This window comes from Etheostoma spectabile, chromosome 1, assembly GCF_008692095.1.
Source record: "Etheostoma spectabile isolate EspeVRDwgs_2016 chromosome 1, UIUC_Espe_1.0, whole genome shotgun sequence".
Lineage (NCBI taxonomy): Eukaryota > Metazoa > Chordata > Actinopteri > Perciformes > Percidae > Etheostoma > Etheostoma spectabile.
Window position 1 is genome coordinate 3954579 of NC_045733.1, and position 15461 is coordinate 3970039.

Genomic DNA, 15461 nt, shown 5'->3' on the forward strand with positions numbered 1-15461 from the left:
CAACACGTCATCAGACCGGAAGCCGCCATATTGGAAGTTCTCCGCATCACAACAAAGCACAGGCACTGCAGTAGATCCCGAACGTCGTCAAGGAAAATGGTCAATCATTGCAGTGTTTTAGGTTGTACCAATAGGTTAGACCGAGAAAAACATTTGAAATGTTACCAACTTCCAAAAGTTATTAAAAACCAGGGATAGGAATACCAGAAGTTATCAGAGGAAAGGAGGCGCTTGTGGTTGGAAAAGCTCAAACGCACTTAGATAGTGTAGATAGCAATCTGAGGGTTTCTGAAATGAAAAAAAATAAAAACGATTGAGAGTCACTTGTCTACACCTTGAGTATCGCAATAATATCATACAGTTAAGGATTAGATTAGATTATACTTTATTTATCCCACAGCGGGGAAATTTCCTTGTTACAGCAGCAGCGTTTTCTACAATAAGAGCAAAAACAAACAAATACACAAGTAAACACAAAAACAAGCAAACAGCAGAGAGTGAGCAGAAGATATGGCTGAATGTAAGTGACATCAAATAAAGATTTCGTAAAGTGCGGTTGCAATAGTACAGAAAAACAATATTGCAGTGTAAGTGAGTGACATTAAATTAAATTAAGTTGAATATGTAATTAAAATAGTTTAGCAAAAGTAGGTAACCATAAACAATATTGAAAAAGTAAGTACTTGTAACTGAAAAAAATATATAAATACAGATAGTAAAGATATCCAGAGTGTGTGGAGTAAATGAAACACAGGAACAAAAGCTACAACATTATCAGGTAGTGCAGGTGTTGTAGAGTCTGACCGCGGCCGGGATAAATGACCTGCGGTACGTCTCCTTCCTACGCTTGATTAAAAACATTATTGTATAACTTACTTTGGTCCTCACAACGCAACAGTCGTTAATGACTTGTTACTGCGTCTCCCTCACTTATTCACATACAATCTGGTTATAGGCCTCCAAACATATGTATGATATAAGGTCTGCTGCTGTGTATGGGCTCGTCGAGAAAAGCAGGTATTTGACTAGCTATATCAGGATATCCAACTGAAAGAAGAATCACCAAGTCGTCATGGAGCCAAGAATAGGGAACCAACTCGTAGGGATCTGCACCGCCAATAAACTGTAATTTCTTTTCTTGTGGTCCAAAAACTTACCTATATGCCTTTGCATTTCGGACTCTTTTCTGTTGTTTAGACATGGCTACATTCACTTCAAATATCTAAAGTGCACAATACTCCACTGTACTCCATTCAGTTGTTTACACCGCGTGCCTCCAATGTGGCTGCGCATCCGGGTTAGTGCCCAGAACGTCACGTCAGTGACAACCCTCTATAATTCTTCCCAAATGCAAACTCTATGAAACCAGTCAAGTCTATATCCCATGCCATCTGTTGGAGGAGTGCCTCAAGTGTCTGGTTTGGTTCAATAGACAGTGAGACAGCTGTAGTGTTCGGGCTTAGAAGTATTATAAATCTCCTGCTGGTGAAGCTAACATGTAATGGTCCTTTAATTCAGATCCCTGGTCTATTCTCTTCTACATCGTATACTTGCTCTTTAATAATACATATGTACGTATATATCTTTAAAATTGATGGCCATAATTAGTGTCTCTGTTTATAGCCTAGTTAAGATCAAATAAAAAATGATAGACCAGTGAGGTTAAATTTTGGATTATATTTAGGTTGGAAGCTATTTTGTGGTGAATAGCAGGCTGGGTTCCTTCTTTGTAGCTTGACCACCCTGTTTAAGTTTTAACTGAAAACAAAAACCAAAAACATTTTTGGCTGTATGGGATATGCAGAGCTTTGGCTAGAGCAGGCACAGGAAAACTGGCAAAGCTTAGCCTTCTTATTTGGATTAATATCTCCAACACCTGTGTTTAAGGAAAGTAATGTGTGTTAAGCTTGATTTATGGTTGTACATAGGGATGCACCAATCCACATTTTTTCACTTCCGATCCCCATACCTGAATTTGGATATCGGCTAATACTATTCCGATACCAGAGCTGTATTTGCTTTAATATAATTATTATCATTATTGTTGATTTTATATGATGCTGAAATAAACAACTTTCAACAGGCAAGTATGATATGTACGCATGCATGTTCCGAAAGACAACTTGAAGTAAGTATAAGGTTAGAAAAGGAAGTCAGAAAAACCATTCTGAAAACAAATGTGCAACTGTAAGGGTTTCAAATGGATTGGCAATATTTATTACATTGCCAAAATGTCAAATATTGAGTCTTGAAATATAAGAAAAGTGCATATAAGTAAACATCTTACACACACACACACTATCATTAAAACAGTGTGCATCTGAACAGCACAAATCAAGTACACTGGCTCTTGTAGCATCAACAAATCAAGGTTTTAAGATGTCAAATATTTGAATTATAAGAAAAGTGCAATAACTGTAAATCTCTGACACACACACACGCGCTATCAATAAAAAAAAATGATGCTGAACGCTGTGTTGTGACATTAGTCCCTCGTGCACAGTGAGCAAAACAGCAATTGTAGCTCGGTTGTGTGAACCCCTGCACTTTTTTACCTGAAGCACCGCACTACAGAGGCCATGTGTATCTGAGTCAACTCAGTGCACGTGAGGCTTATCAGCGACATTGGGCAGACATCTGAAGTCCAAATATCTGTAGTAAAGCTCAGGGCTGGAACTCTGTGTAACTTCTCAGCTAACTTGGGTGACACTTGGCTGTATAGTTAAACACGATAAATATCGTCTGGATGGTAAACTATATTGTGGCTGCAAGGGTTTAATCAGGCTGCGAAATCCAGCATTTTCCATCAATGATAACAGTTGGTCATCGAGTGCGATGAAGTTGAGCAACTTCTCGTTAATCCCTTTAGCCTTTACGTTGCCTGCCTGGAGTTTACCTTGCTTCTGGAATAACTCCAGAAGTGATTCCTGACGGCTCCCTTTGTCTTTCTGCCCCCTGGCTAAAAAAAGTCATCATGCTCCTTAACGCGGTGCTTTTTTAAATGTTTGATTGCGTTTGTTGTGTTGTACGACGCAAGGGAGTTTTCGCCTCTCTTAATTACGGCTTTGCAAACATTGCATTTTGCTGTCTTGCTCTGTGGTGTTTCCAGTGTGAAGTATTTCCTCACAGTGGACAGGTTGGCTAGCCACAATGTGCTCAATGCTATCCTGCTAGCTGGCTACAAACTTGACTTGACTTGACTTGAACTGTGGACTGGATTTCCTGAGCGGGGGCGTGTCTCATAACTCTGTATCTCATTGAGCCACGCCTCTGTTCAGGAAATCCTTCCACAGTTTGCAGCCAGCTAGCAAACTAGACTAGCAGAATCACATTTGGAGTCATTTCAGCAAACCACGTTTAAGTGCAAACATGGCTCATGGATATCGGATATCTTTGCAGGTTGGATCGGGAAAATCCGAAACATGAATCACGCTGGTATCGGTCCTGATACTGATACTGGATCGGATCAGCCCTATTCATAATTGTACACTAAAGTGTGTTTAGGCTGACGTAGAAGCAGTCAATCGAACCCCGGTGTGAACAAAATAACTTCCAAGACAGAAATTTTCCTAAAAAACATCAGAGAAAGGAAACCAGTTACAACATAAGTTTTTTTTTTTTTTCTACTCCATTTATTTTGGAAGTTCCTAATTTAAAACCAACTCAAACACAGTGACCACACAGTTACTATCCTTCTGTAAAATTAGGGGGACCAGACATCCCGAAAATCCAAGCGGTTGTCCCGAATCCTGCCCTAGTTGTCCCAAAAATTAGAGAAAATTCTCAAGAGATGACTCTCAAGTAGTTATAGTCTGATAGAACGCTAAAAACTGTTCAGGGTGATTGAGTCGTCCTGCGGCCGACACCCGTCGGCTGCTCATTGGCTGCAACAGTGCGTAGGCCCTACGTAGGTGGCTAGGCACAGATTTTGATAACAGGCATTGCTATTTTTCATTCATTCATTCATTCATTGTTGAAAGGGAGACTCAGGCTGGTGTCCCGGGACCCAATGAACACATAGCTAAAAAGCAAAAACGTCTCTGCAGGTACCGGGAAGACCTAGTAGGGAAATACCCCTTGATTACTGCAGTTTTAGGTGATTCAAACAAAGCGTTTTGCAATGTGTGTAGGAAGGAGTTTGGTATTTCACACGGGGGGGTCAGACGTCAAGCTGCATGCAACATATAACTGACAGCACAACTGTACAAACCAACACTTTGTTTTATTTGTTTCAGAATTTTATCCATTCTCACCTGGTCAGCCTACGTAATATTATGATGAAGGACGCCTTGTTGTTACCCATGCTTCTTTATTCATAACATGAGGTCAAGTTACAGTGCTAATAAAGCTCATAATTAGTTATTACATGGTGAGCGCTTTGTGACATGACTTTTGTGACATTTGTCAGTCATGTGAATTTGATTTCCCTACGTGTGTCAATCCTCATGTTGTAACATCCCCAAAACTGCTCACAATAAATGAGTTCATGACCTGTGAGCGGTGTTACTTTTGGCAGATATTTTACTCCAAACGTTTAAGTCCTGTTTTAGTTAAGCTTTTCCTGATGTTTTGTGTTAAAATCTGTTATTTTAAGGTATTGCTGCTTTGCAGCCTTTTAATATTAACATACTGTGTATCTGAATAAGCGCTTTTATTGAAATACTGTGTGTTACGGTAGCAAAGTATCCAAAGCATACTACCATTATGGCAGGTGCATGGTGCAGTTGCGTTCTCACCTACCTAGGACACTTTTCTTGGCAGATTCCACTTCCCAAACTGTGCCTTTTCTTACTGCTGCTGCTGTCAAGAATAAGGAAGTGAAATGTGGGGAAGGAGGGAATGAAAGGCAGAGAGGCTTATTGAATACATAAATCACTTCCTGGATAGAGAGTATGTTGTTTCATTGCTAATGGATCTCTGCCACTACTCCGTAAATCACAGTACACACGGCCAGACATGGTACTACTAGAAGGCACGACTCCTGTGATAGAAGACATTATTCTGTTGCTTTCTATTTAGTTTTCCCCCTTTCCTTCCATTCTTCTCTTCCAGAGAGTTTGGGTTTATACAGAATTGCAAAACAAGCAGTATTTAGGTTACTGCTCTCACACCTGCCTCTCTCCTCTCTGGGTAAATGGGCACTTACTCAGCTCGGTGGGGGCGGCGTTAATCCCTGACGCTGAACTAAAGTCACCAAAAGTTCATACCTCGCCAGGCAGCCTTAATGCCCCAGCTTGTCCTTGTTTTTTCAATTATTTCCTTAAACAATAGGAAACCAGATCTAAATTCATGTTATTTTATTGGAGAGCCTAAGTATGCATATTGTGCAAAAAGAATCATTGAGAAACACTTCAGTTCAGTCAGTGTGTTTTTTTTTCTGATTGAAGTTCAGATGCTATCGTAGTAGGGGTGTTTCTTTTGTATGCTAATGTAGTCATGGAGGCCATTCGAATAACACCAACAATTTCAAGATGTCACATGAAAAAATAAAAATAAAAAATGTTAAGTTACAAAGTGACTGTGGTGCACTGCATTAACCGAAGAACTGCATACAATACACTAGTTTGAGGCAATAATTCCATCATTGACTGTTGCCTGTTCACATTAATACCACTAAGAAAAAGAGTTAATAAAAAAAAAAGTTAAAGTGCTTAAAGTACACAACGTTTCTAGAAGTTGATAAGAAGGCCACCGATAAAAATTATTAATTGAATTTAAGTAGTAACTTCACACCGACCTGAAAAGTGTTTTACTGCCATCTGGTTGAATGTTTCAATTTTGTTGTTCTGACACACCCTTGAGTTCACTTTTATGTCACTGCGATAAATTGAGAAATTAAACTCCTAGAGTTCAGCTAACAACACATTTTCGAGGGCTGTTAAGTTACTCTTAAATATTTCAACTTCTGTGATCATATACCATCCAATAAATATATTTTGCATCTCCTGTATGAATCACTATGCGCTCTAATCTGGGTCTGTTTTTAATCACTTGACTCTAGGGCTGAACGATTTTGGAATATAATCAGATTGTGATTTTTATTTTTTATTTTTTTCTCACCAATATTGCGATTGCGATTTAATATGTGATTTTTTTTTAGGCTCTTTGTCTTCTGTATTATTCAACAAAGACAAGCAATAAATCATTATACACTCACCTAAAGGATTATTAGGAACACCTGTTCAATTTCTCATTAATGCAATTATCTAATCAACCAATTAATGGCAGTTGCTTCAATGCATTTAGGGGTGTGGTCCTGGTCAAGACAATCTCCTGAACTCCAAACTGAATGTCAGAATGGGAAAGAAAGGTGATTTAAGCAATTTTGAGCGTGGCATGGTTGTTGGTGCCAGACTGGCCGGTCTGAGTATTTCACAATCGGCTCAGTTACTGCACAACCATTTCTAGGGTTTACAAAGAATGGTGTAAAAAGGGGAAAACATTCAGTATGCGGCAGTCCTGTGGGCGAAAATGCCTTGTTGACGCTAGAGGTCAGAGGAGAATGGGCCGACTGATTCAAGCTGATAGAAGAGCAACTTTGACTGAAATAACCACTCGTTACAACCGAGGTATGCACCAAAGCATTTGTGAAGCCACAACATGCACAACCTTGAGGCAGATGGGCTACAACAGCAGAAGACCCCACCGGGTACCACTCATCTCCACTACAAATAAGAAAAAGAGGCTACAATTTGCAAGAGCTCACCAAAATTGGACAGTTGAAGACAGAAAAAATGTTGCCTGGTCGGATGAGCCTTGATTTCTGTTGAGACATTTAGATGGTAGAGTCAGTCAATTTGGCGTAAACAGAATGAGAACATGGATCCATCATGCCTTGTTACCACTGTGCAGGCTGGTGGTGGTGGTGTAATGGTGTGGGGGATGTCTTGGCACACTTTAGGCCCCTTAATGCCAATTGGGCGTCGTTTAAATGCCACGGCCTACCTGAGCATTATTTCTGACCATGTCCATCCCTTTATGGCCACCATGTACCCATCCTCTGATGGCTACTTCCAGCAGGATAATGTACCATGTCACAAAGCTTGAATCATTTCCAATTGGTTTCTTGAACATGACAATGAGTTCACTGTACTAAAATGGCCCCCACACCACAGTCACCAGATCTCAACCCAATAGAGCATCTTTGGGATGTGGTGGAACGGGAGCTTCGTGCCCTGGATATGCATCCCACAAATCTCCATCAACTTGTAAAGTTCGCACCCATCACTGTGAGCTGTATTCTCGTGTAGGGTGGTCTGCCTTGGCTACACGGAGGCTTTGTCATTGGTATACATTTATATATAAGGCTCTTCTTGGTGCGCTTCCATCTTATTTATGTTCACTTCTTATGAAAAAAAGTACTGGTCATTACTCTCTCCGTTCTCAGGCTGTTGTCTTGTTTTCTGTCCCACGTGTCAGTACTGAGCTGGGTAAAAGGCCCTTGCTTACTCTGCTCCCTTTACATGGAATTTGCTGCAGAAGAACTTGAAACTTAGTAAATTGGTTCTTTTGAGTATTTTTAAGCTGAAAATGAGAAGCTTTGAGTTGGACTCCCTCACATGTCAATGTTTTAATTGAGATTTCATTGTAAGTGCATATTTGGTTTTCATGTGTGTCTTTGTACGTATGTAATGATGTGATGTAATTTTGATGCCCATCTTGGCCAGGTCTCCCTTGCAAAAGAGATTTTTAATCTCAATGGGTATTACCTGGTTAAATAAAGGATAAATAAAAAAAAAAAACTGCAAGATGCTATCCTATCAATATGGGCCAACATTTCTAAAGAATGCTTTCAGCACCTTGTTGAATCAATGCCACGTAAAATTAAGGTAGTTCTGAAGGCGAAAGGAGGTCAAACACAGTATTAGTATGGTGTTCCTAATAATCCTTTAGGTGAGTGTATAGTATAAACAACACAAGATTAGATAGATTAAACAAACTGTTCTTTCCCGGAGGCCAGGCCTGTATGGGAAATTAGGTGATGCATGAATTTACATCAATGACATCTTTTATTTAACTACTTCAATCGCAGTAGTATAATGAGCACTTACCCAGCCTGGTGTAAACATTTATATAAAAGTCCGATTCATCCCCTGCTGGAAATAAGATAGAATGCAGGTTTAAAGTACTTCCACATTTGCTTCACTTTTCAGGCCCGGACGGTTTGTCCATTATTATTACACTGCCTATGATTCAATCCGATGTGTGTAGTTCTTGCTTGCTGCTTTTTAAAGGTTGACATTGATCTTGACCTAATCTGTCTGCTTTCTGTGAGGAGGGACTTTGGCTCCGTGCTCCTTGGCTCCTGACGCCTCATGCTTCACTAGCCTTACTGCAGCGATTGCTAAAATCCCTCAACCGGAAAAAGCTTCATTTAGTAGGGGGAGATAGTTGATGAACTCTGATCCTATGTCCACGGTCTCACATGTTGCTTTCACTCCCAGCATTCACAACTTCGCAACCATTCAACCCACTTTACCTTTGGACACTCTTCCTATTCCTTCTGTGATCCATAGTTACATAGGAGATGGCACTTCTTGAAATCAGCTGTCTGGACCTTTCTCAGATTAAAAAAAGGATAAGATGGACATTTAATTTTGTTCTTTGGCTCCAAGGCATGTGGCCATTACAGATTAAGGATGTATGAATTGAGATACCCCTACAACCTTCTGCCAAGAGTCATAATAGTGTTTCATTTTCTTTAGTGAGATGTTTGAGCTATGGGAGAAATAGCTGGCTATTTTGTGCATCACTCTTTTCTAATCAGTTTAGTTAGTGCTGTGTCTTCCCCAGAGAGCCTGACAGGTGTCAGGGTTAAAATGGCTGTTTATTTGTAATCATAAATTAGTAATTTGTATCGCCAGATGAATAATTTCTTTCCTTAAATTACTAAACTCATTCTTCACAATTATAATTTGTTCTTTTGAATGACTAAATCTCCCCCCAAATTACTGACATAATTGCCTCAAATTAGTCTTAAATTATTGTAGTAGAAACTGAAGTTAAATTTTGTTGTTGCAAGTCCGGTCAGTCAGTACCAGGACAGCAGCTGTGTTTTTAGTGATGAGAGAATTATGTGCAAGCAGTCTTTACAGTGTGTAAAGATTAAAGAACCTGAAATCCTAAAAGTTTGTTATGGGTAATCTTTTTTTTTCAGTCATTTAGTTTACAGGACCACTTCTAACTTCTCTGACTGTATGAAAATGATGAACAAAGGCATTAAAACGTGCATCTAACAGGTTAAACATGAGACTAATGTAGGCTGATGTAATATATTACTCATTTGTAGGTAAGATGTATTGGAGAAAATACATCCGTAATAATGTGTGTGTTTATAAAAACGGAAGTTATCTATACTGTAGATAAGCTTGCAACTAGGGGTGGGGGGGAAAATCGATACAGCATAGTATCACGATATTTTCGGTGGCAATACTGTATCGATACACATGCGGCAAGTAGCGATCTTTTAATACATACATGTGTTGGGCGGTTTGTCTGCTTGACAATCCCATTCCCATCCCAAGTAATATGAACAAACAGTGAAATGTATCTTTTTAGATAAAACCAATGTTGACAAGGTTTCCTCATGTTCAAAAACCTTTCTTTTGTGCAACCTTGATTTAGCAAAAGGCATATACTGTACATACGCATATTACAAATAGTAAATGGAGTTGGAGAGAGAACACATTGAGGCTTTCCTGTCCATCATACATAAACAGGCTCTCACCCCTTTGCTTCCAAGGAACAATGGCTTTCTCATGCTGGTAATTTTTTGAAAAAGTTCCTATGACTCATCTGCCCCTGCTGCTCTTAATTAATAAATTTTACCCGCAGTGTTGCTCTTTGAAAACACCTTTTTTGACTGACATGCACAAAAAACAATACCAGAGAATAGCTGACTGCGGTCAGAGTGCAAACATGATTAGTTCAGCCTTTTTTAAGTATACAGAAACGATATCAGCTCTTCAGGGTTCTAGTTTTGTTTTTAGTAGGTGTCTACTGTTAGGACAAGAAAAGGTTGTAAAGGTTTTGACAACAATGGACTATCTTCTTTTTTTCCTGCATTGGTACTAATACTGTATATTTGTGTGTGTGTGTGTGTGTGTGTGTGTGTGTGTGTGTGGTTGTGTGTGTTGGTTTTGTGTGTTTGTTGCGTTGACATCCATCACACACATGCATATTCTACTATGGATTTAGTCAGCTTCTTTCCGTTTTTGTTACAGTTGTTACAAATTACAGTATCATACAGCCTACATATTCCTGTTTCAGAATACTTTACTGAAGTTTTTCAAAAGAGATTTTGTTTGTGTATACAGTATATAAACAAATATTATATTTTGCTTTTGAACTTAAAAAATACCCTCCAAACATATGAACATTTGGCCTTTTATTCATTTTGTCAGAGGGTTAGAAAATAGGGGGATGGCATATTAATAGCAACTAGCACTAGTCTTTTTAGTCATTTTTACAGGAAGGCACCCTTCTAGGGCCAATCAGTGGTCTGACCTTCAAATCAGCACTATGGATCAACTAATGTTTTTTTCAGGGCTGATACAGATTAAGGAGACCAATAACAGATATTTGAAACGAAATGATTGTGCAGAAAACATTTAAAATGGGGTGCTTCGGTAGCTCACCTGGTAGAGCACGCGCCCATATATAGAGATTTACTTCTCGACGTAGCGTCCACGGGTTTGACTCTGACCTGTGGCACTTTGCTGCATGTCATGCCATTCACGGTAGCCTTCAGTAGTGTTGATGGATAGACAAAGAGAGGCGGCTGCATCAGAGACCAAGTAGGACACTTTTACATGAACAACAAACAAGACTGTAATCTGTTTGTATCTCCAAACAGTATTCTAAAGATAGTGATAGTGAAAACTGTCCAATATGCCACCAATAGTTTTTCAAAGAAAGTCTATGGCAATGAGTTTAAATGACTTGGTGGACTTGATGTGAAAACAAGTACTCCCATGCGGTAGTCTCCCTGGTCTTGTCCATGGCAGACCAGTAGTGGCAAGGTCTCCAGATTGCCATGCTCTAGTAATAAGATTGCACTGGGATCAGTCCCATATGTATAAATGTGTCCTTTTTCCATTTTATTTGTAAGAGATGGGCTCCCGTAGAAGAGGCAATTCTACGCATGATTGAGTCCCGGTCTCTTTCATACACTCTTTCCGTTCTAACTGAACTAAAATGGGAGATAGCTTTGATGCCTGATGAGCACAATATTTTCATCTTACACAAACTCATTTTTTTCCTGCCGTTCTTCTGTTTGTGAAAAAGAATAGCAGGTGTACGTGTTCCTGTCTGAATAGTTCCAAATATCTATCATTACTCAGTACAGTAACATACAGGCAGCGACTCGTACAATGGAAAGGAAAACTGACAAGAGCATATCTTACACTCTATCTTAACAAACTGACGTTGCTGAATCATGTAGAGAGGGAGGTATGTATATATGAGAGATTTGTTGTACATCATTGTATCAAAGAAATGGGAGGACACTGCTGTGTCCTTGTGGAGCTCCTACGGACTGCATATTAAATGTCATCGCCGCTTCCCCATCCACTGCATCCTGGTGCTGGCTCTTAATGTGCTGTCACTTTCTATCCAGGGACAATGTACTGTTTTAAAGTACCCCTCAGCCACTGTGCGTAGGGTCCTAAATAGTAAGTATTGATATAGCTTTTGCTACTGTTGATGCACAGAGCAGCTATGTTGGGATTTACAGGTTCTCCAGACTTTCCGAGTGGGAAATCTGAATTCAGGGGACATTCCAATTGACATTTCTGACTGGGAACTTGGAATTTCCAAATTTACATTTCAACTGCAACACGCCATTAGCCCAGTGTTGCCAGTTGCCCGACCAGGCCAGTGCTCGAAAAAGGAAACAAGTGAGTGGCTTGTGTCTTCTCTACTGTCCAAGAATTCAGACAGCACAGAGGCTGATACACAAGCAGGCTAGTCTCCCATTGCCAGACCTTCCTCCACAGCGCTGCGGAAGGGGGTGCTGGCAAGTCCACACAGTACTGCCAGGATGGGAGAAAAACGTGCTCTTGTTTATTGTCATTTCTTTAAACCAGTCACAGTTGTTTTGGGCGGCACTAAGCGCTGAACGGAGCAATGGTTCATCTGCAAAATCGCCTCAGGAAGGAAATTAAGGTGAAATATGTATGTTCAAAGGTTATTTTAGTTTTGCAACAGAAAACTCAGATTCAACAGCTAGCTATCTAGATTTACCCTGCAGAGATCTGCGATGAATCTGATAATGTCAAACTGACACATACCATTTAACTAAATTGGACAGAATTTAATCTAGCCTGATATCTTTTTTCAAGATATCCCGTTTATCTTCTCCATCTGTTCTGTCTCTGTTAAACCAAAGGAAAACTAACCTTTAAAAATCAGTTGGCATTGGATTTGTACTAAAACGCTGTGTTTAATTGCACTGACATTTTGTAAAATTGAATAACTGGTTTGGCATCACAGAGAAAACTTTAAAGAAACATGCCGACATATTGGGACTTTAGCTTTTTCACTGTATCCCCCAGAGTTAGACAAATCAATACATACCCTTCTCATCTCAGTGCGTGCTGTAACTCTGTCTGACGCCCCAGGATTAACTTAGCCTAGCAAAGATTCTGCAGGTAACTGGTTCCAGCTAGCCCACTGCTCCAAATTAGGGGCAAAACAATGCCAACATGTTCATATTTACATGTTGTGATTTGCATAGTCACAGGGTGTAAAAAAAAAAAAAAGCGCTGACCGGCTTAATCTATGACTATACTTGCTCTGGATCTGGATCCAAATACACCTGTAGCCACCAAGAACCATTGTGTTTGCTCAGAACATTTCACTTAGGGTGTGAAACCATGGACCATATGGACCATGAAACATGTGCTGAAGGATACGGCCATAGTACAGACTGGACAAAGTGGATCCCCTGCGGCTACGATAAGTATTCAGTTATGTTTTCAGAAGACTAACTACTGTAACAGTGGTAACGTTAGTAACACTATTTATATCCTGAAATGTAACTGTGTTGTCACAAATGCGCTTTTTCACTCCAGAATAAAATGAGTGATGCTAGAGCTAACGCTCATGACTGTAGCCTTTACCTTACTAATGAATTGGATTCCACATTTACACCACCAGTCCGTGTTCGTTCTGATTCTCCCCTCGACCTCAGTCTGTTCGGCATTTTATCTATCAGCTTCCAAACTTTATAACTCCTCGCCTGTGTATTCTGGCTCAAAAGATATGGTTCTGGATCTTGGTTTGACACCAAGTAAAAATCCTCTGACAATTCCTCAAAGTCAGCCATGATCACGAGTGTTGTTTACTACTAGCTAGCTATTCAGATTGGTTTTGTTGCCGGATGTAACTGTGGATTTTGGTGTTGCGCTAATCACTCTTTCTCTCTCCCAAGTAGCACTGCTTCACCTTTCTGAAAATATAGTTCCCAATTGGTATGCGGTTAGAACATGGCCTCCTGTGACCTTGTTATCTGTACACCCTGTGACTATCAAATCACAACACGCAACATGTTGGCGTTATTTTGTCAGTTATTAGGAGCAGTTGTCAGTTATTGGGAGCAGTTACTGTACCTGCAGGATCTTTGCTAGGCTAAGCTAATGCTGGGGGCGTCAGACAGAGTTACAGCACGCACAGAGATGAGAGAGGTATGTATTGACTTGTCTAACTATACGGATACGGGATACGGTGAATAAGCTAAAGTCCGAATAAGTCGGCGTGTTTCTTTAACAATTAAAATTCACTCTTGACTGTAGTCAAGGTCATTGTGCTGTGATCCACTGACTTACCTGAGGCATACTCCACATAGATCCCCTGGTTGATATGGAACAGCTGGAGTCTTTGATTGCTTCGTACTCTCTACTCATTTTCTCATGAATCTAATTTAGTATCTCCGAGGTGAAAAAGGAGGAGGAGGTCATAGATGACAGCTCATAGCTATGGCTCCGGTAATAATAAATGAAAAGAGGTGTATTATGAAATCTGTTTTAGTTTAATTTTTTTTACTATCTGCAGTTCTGTCAACAGACCAACACATTGCTGGTTATACATTTTGCACACTCTTTTTCTCTCTTGTTAATAAGGGCCAATGACTATCTTTACCACTGTAGTTGAGAGCCCGTTTGTTGACAGACAATAATAAGCCTCTGTGGCTTTGTGTCATGTTGTGATTGACCGATATTATTGGAAGCTAGATTACAGTATGACATATTATAAATATGTACTTACAAGCACCAGTTCGGAACAGGAACTAATACCAGATTAAAGTTATTCAAAGTAAATCTGTTTATTCTGGACAATACTGCAGCACAAGATTTCTGTCCAGTACATTACCAGATTTGACATATGTACATTTGGTGCATTTTAGAGATATCTTAACAAAATGTTTATTTTCATGCTCAGTTAAAGGATCTTTTGTCATTCTCCTTGACACTTGTGATTTGGGCACAAACGTTAATGTGAAAAATAAAATATAGTACGTGTAAATAAGGTTATTTCTAACTAACAAAAAATTCAAAGCAATATTCTTTCTAACAACAAAGCCCCAAATTATTAATTTTAGGCATATTGTGTGGACATATATGGATATATGGTTGTTTATTGAAAGTATTTCTCTTGACTGGTAGGGAAAAAAACGGGTGCACAATAGCACAACCCATGTACTGGTAACTGACTGGTTAGTAGCATAGACAGTTTAAAAAAATGGACCAACAGATCCTGTTGCGCTCTACGGAGACTAGTGAACAAGACTAGAAGCACTTTTCCGGTGAGTGCTGAGCGTTACTGCGCAGCCTCCAACTGAGCTTGACGACGTAGATGTGACGTGAGCAATGTGTCTGAACGTTGTAAGTGTTCTGGTAAATGTGCCAAGAGAAATCTCAATCATTTCCAATCCGCAGAGACTGAGAGCGTAGGTATATGTTAGGTGATAACATAGGCACAGGCTAATTATTGCTGACTAAATTGCTAGTTAACATTAGTAATTAAACCTAAACAGCTAATGTAAGTCAAAACTGTCGAGCTTCTCCTGACAGTATAGTGATTTGACAACTATGCGACAGCAAGTCGCTTGGTTATGACACAATCGCTAGCAATTTAAATCGTTATTCTTACAAAAATGTCTGCTACGGAGCCGTAACGTGAGGTACAAGGTAATGGAGCCTTTTATACATTGCCGTGTTTAACACAGTACATTTATACTGTTAAAAAAGCAAACACAGGCTACTCTTTTAGCACTTACTTTTTACTGGAGGAAACTACTAGAACTGTTGGGTCCTTTTAAATTCTGGAGTATGGTCTACCCTGCTCTATCTGTAAAGTGTCTTGAGATAACTCTGGTTATGAATTGATACTATAAACAAAATTGAATTGAAAACTGAACTTTAAGTTTTCATTTTTGTTTTCCTCCTAGAAGTGACTTTATG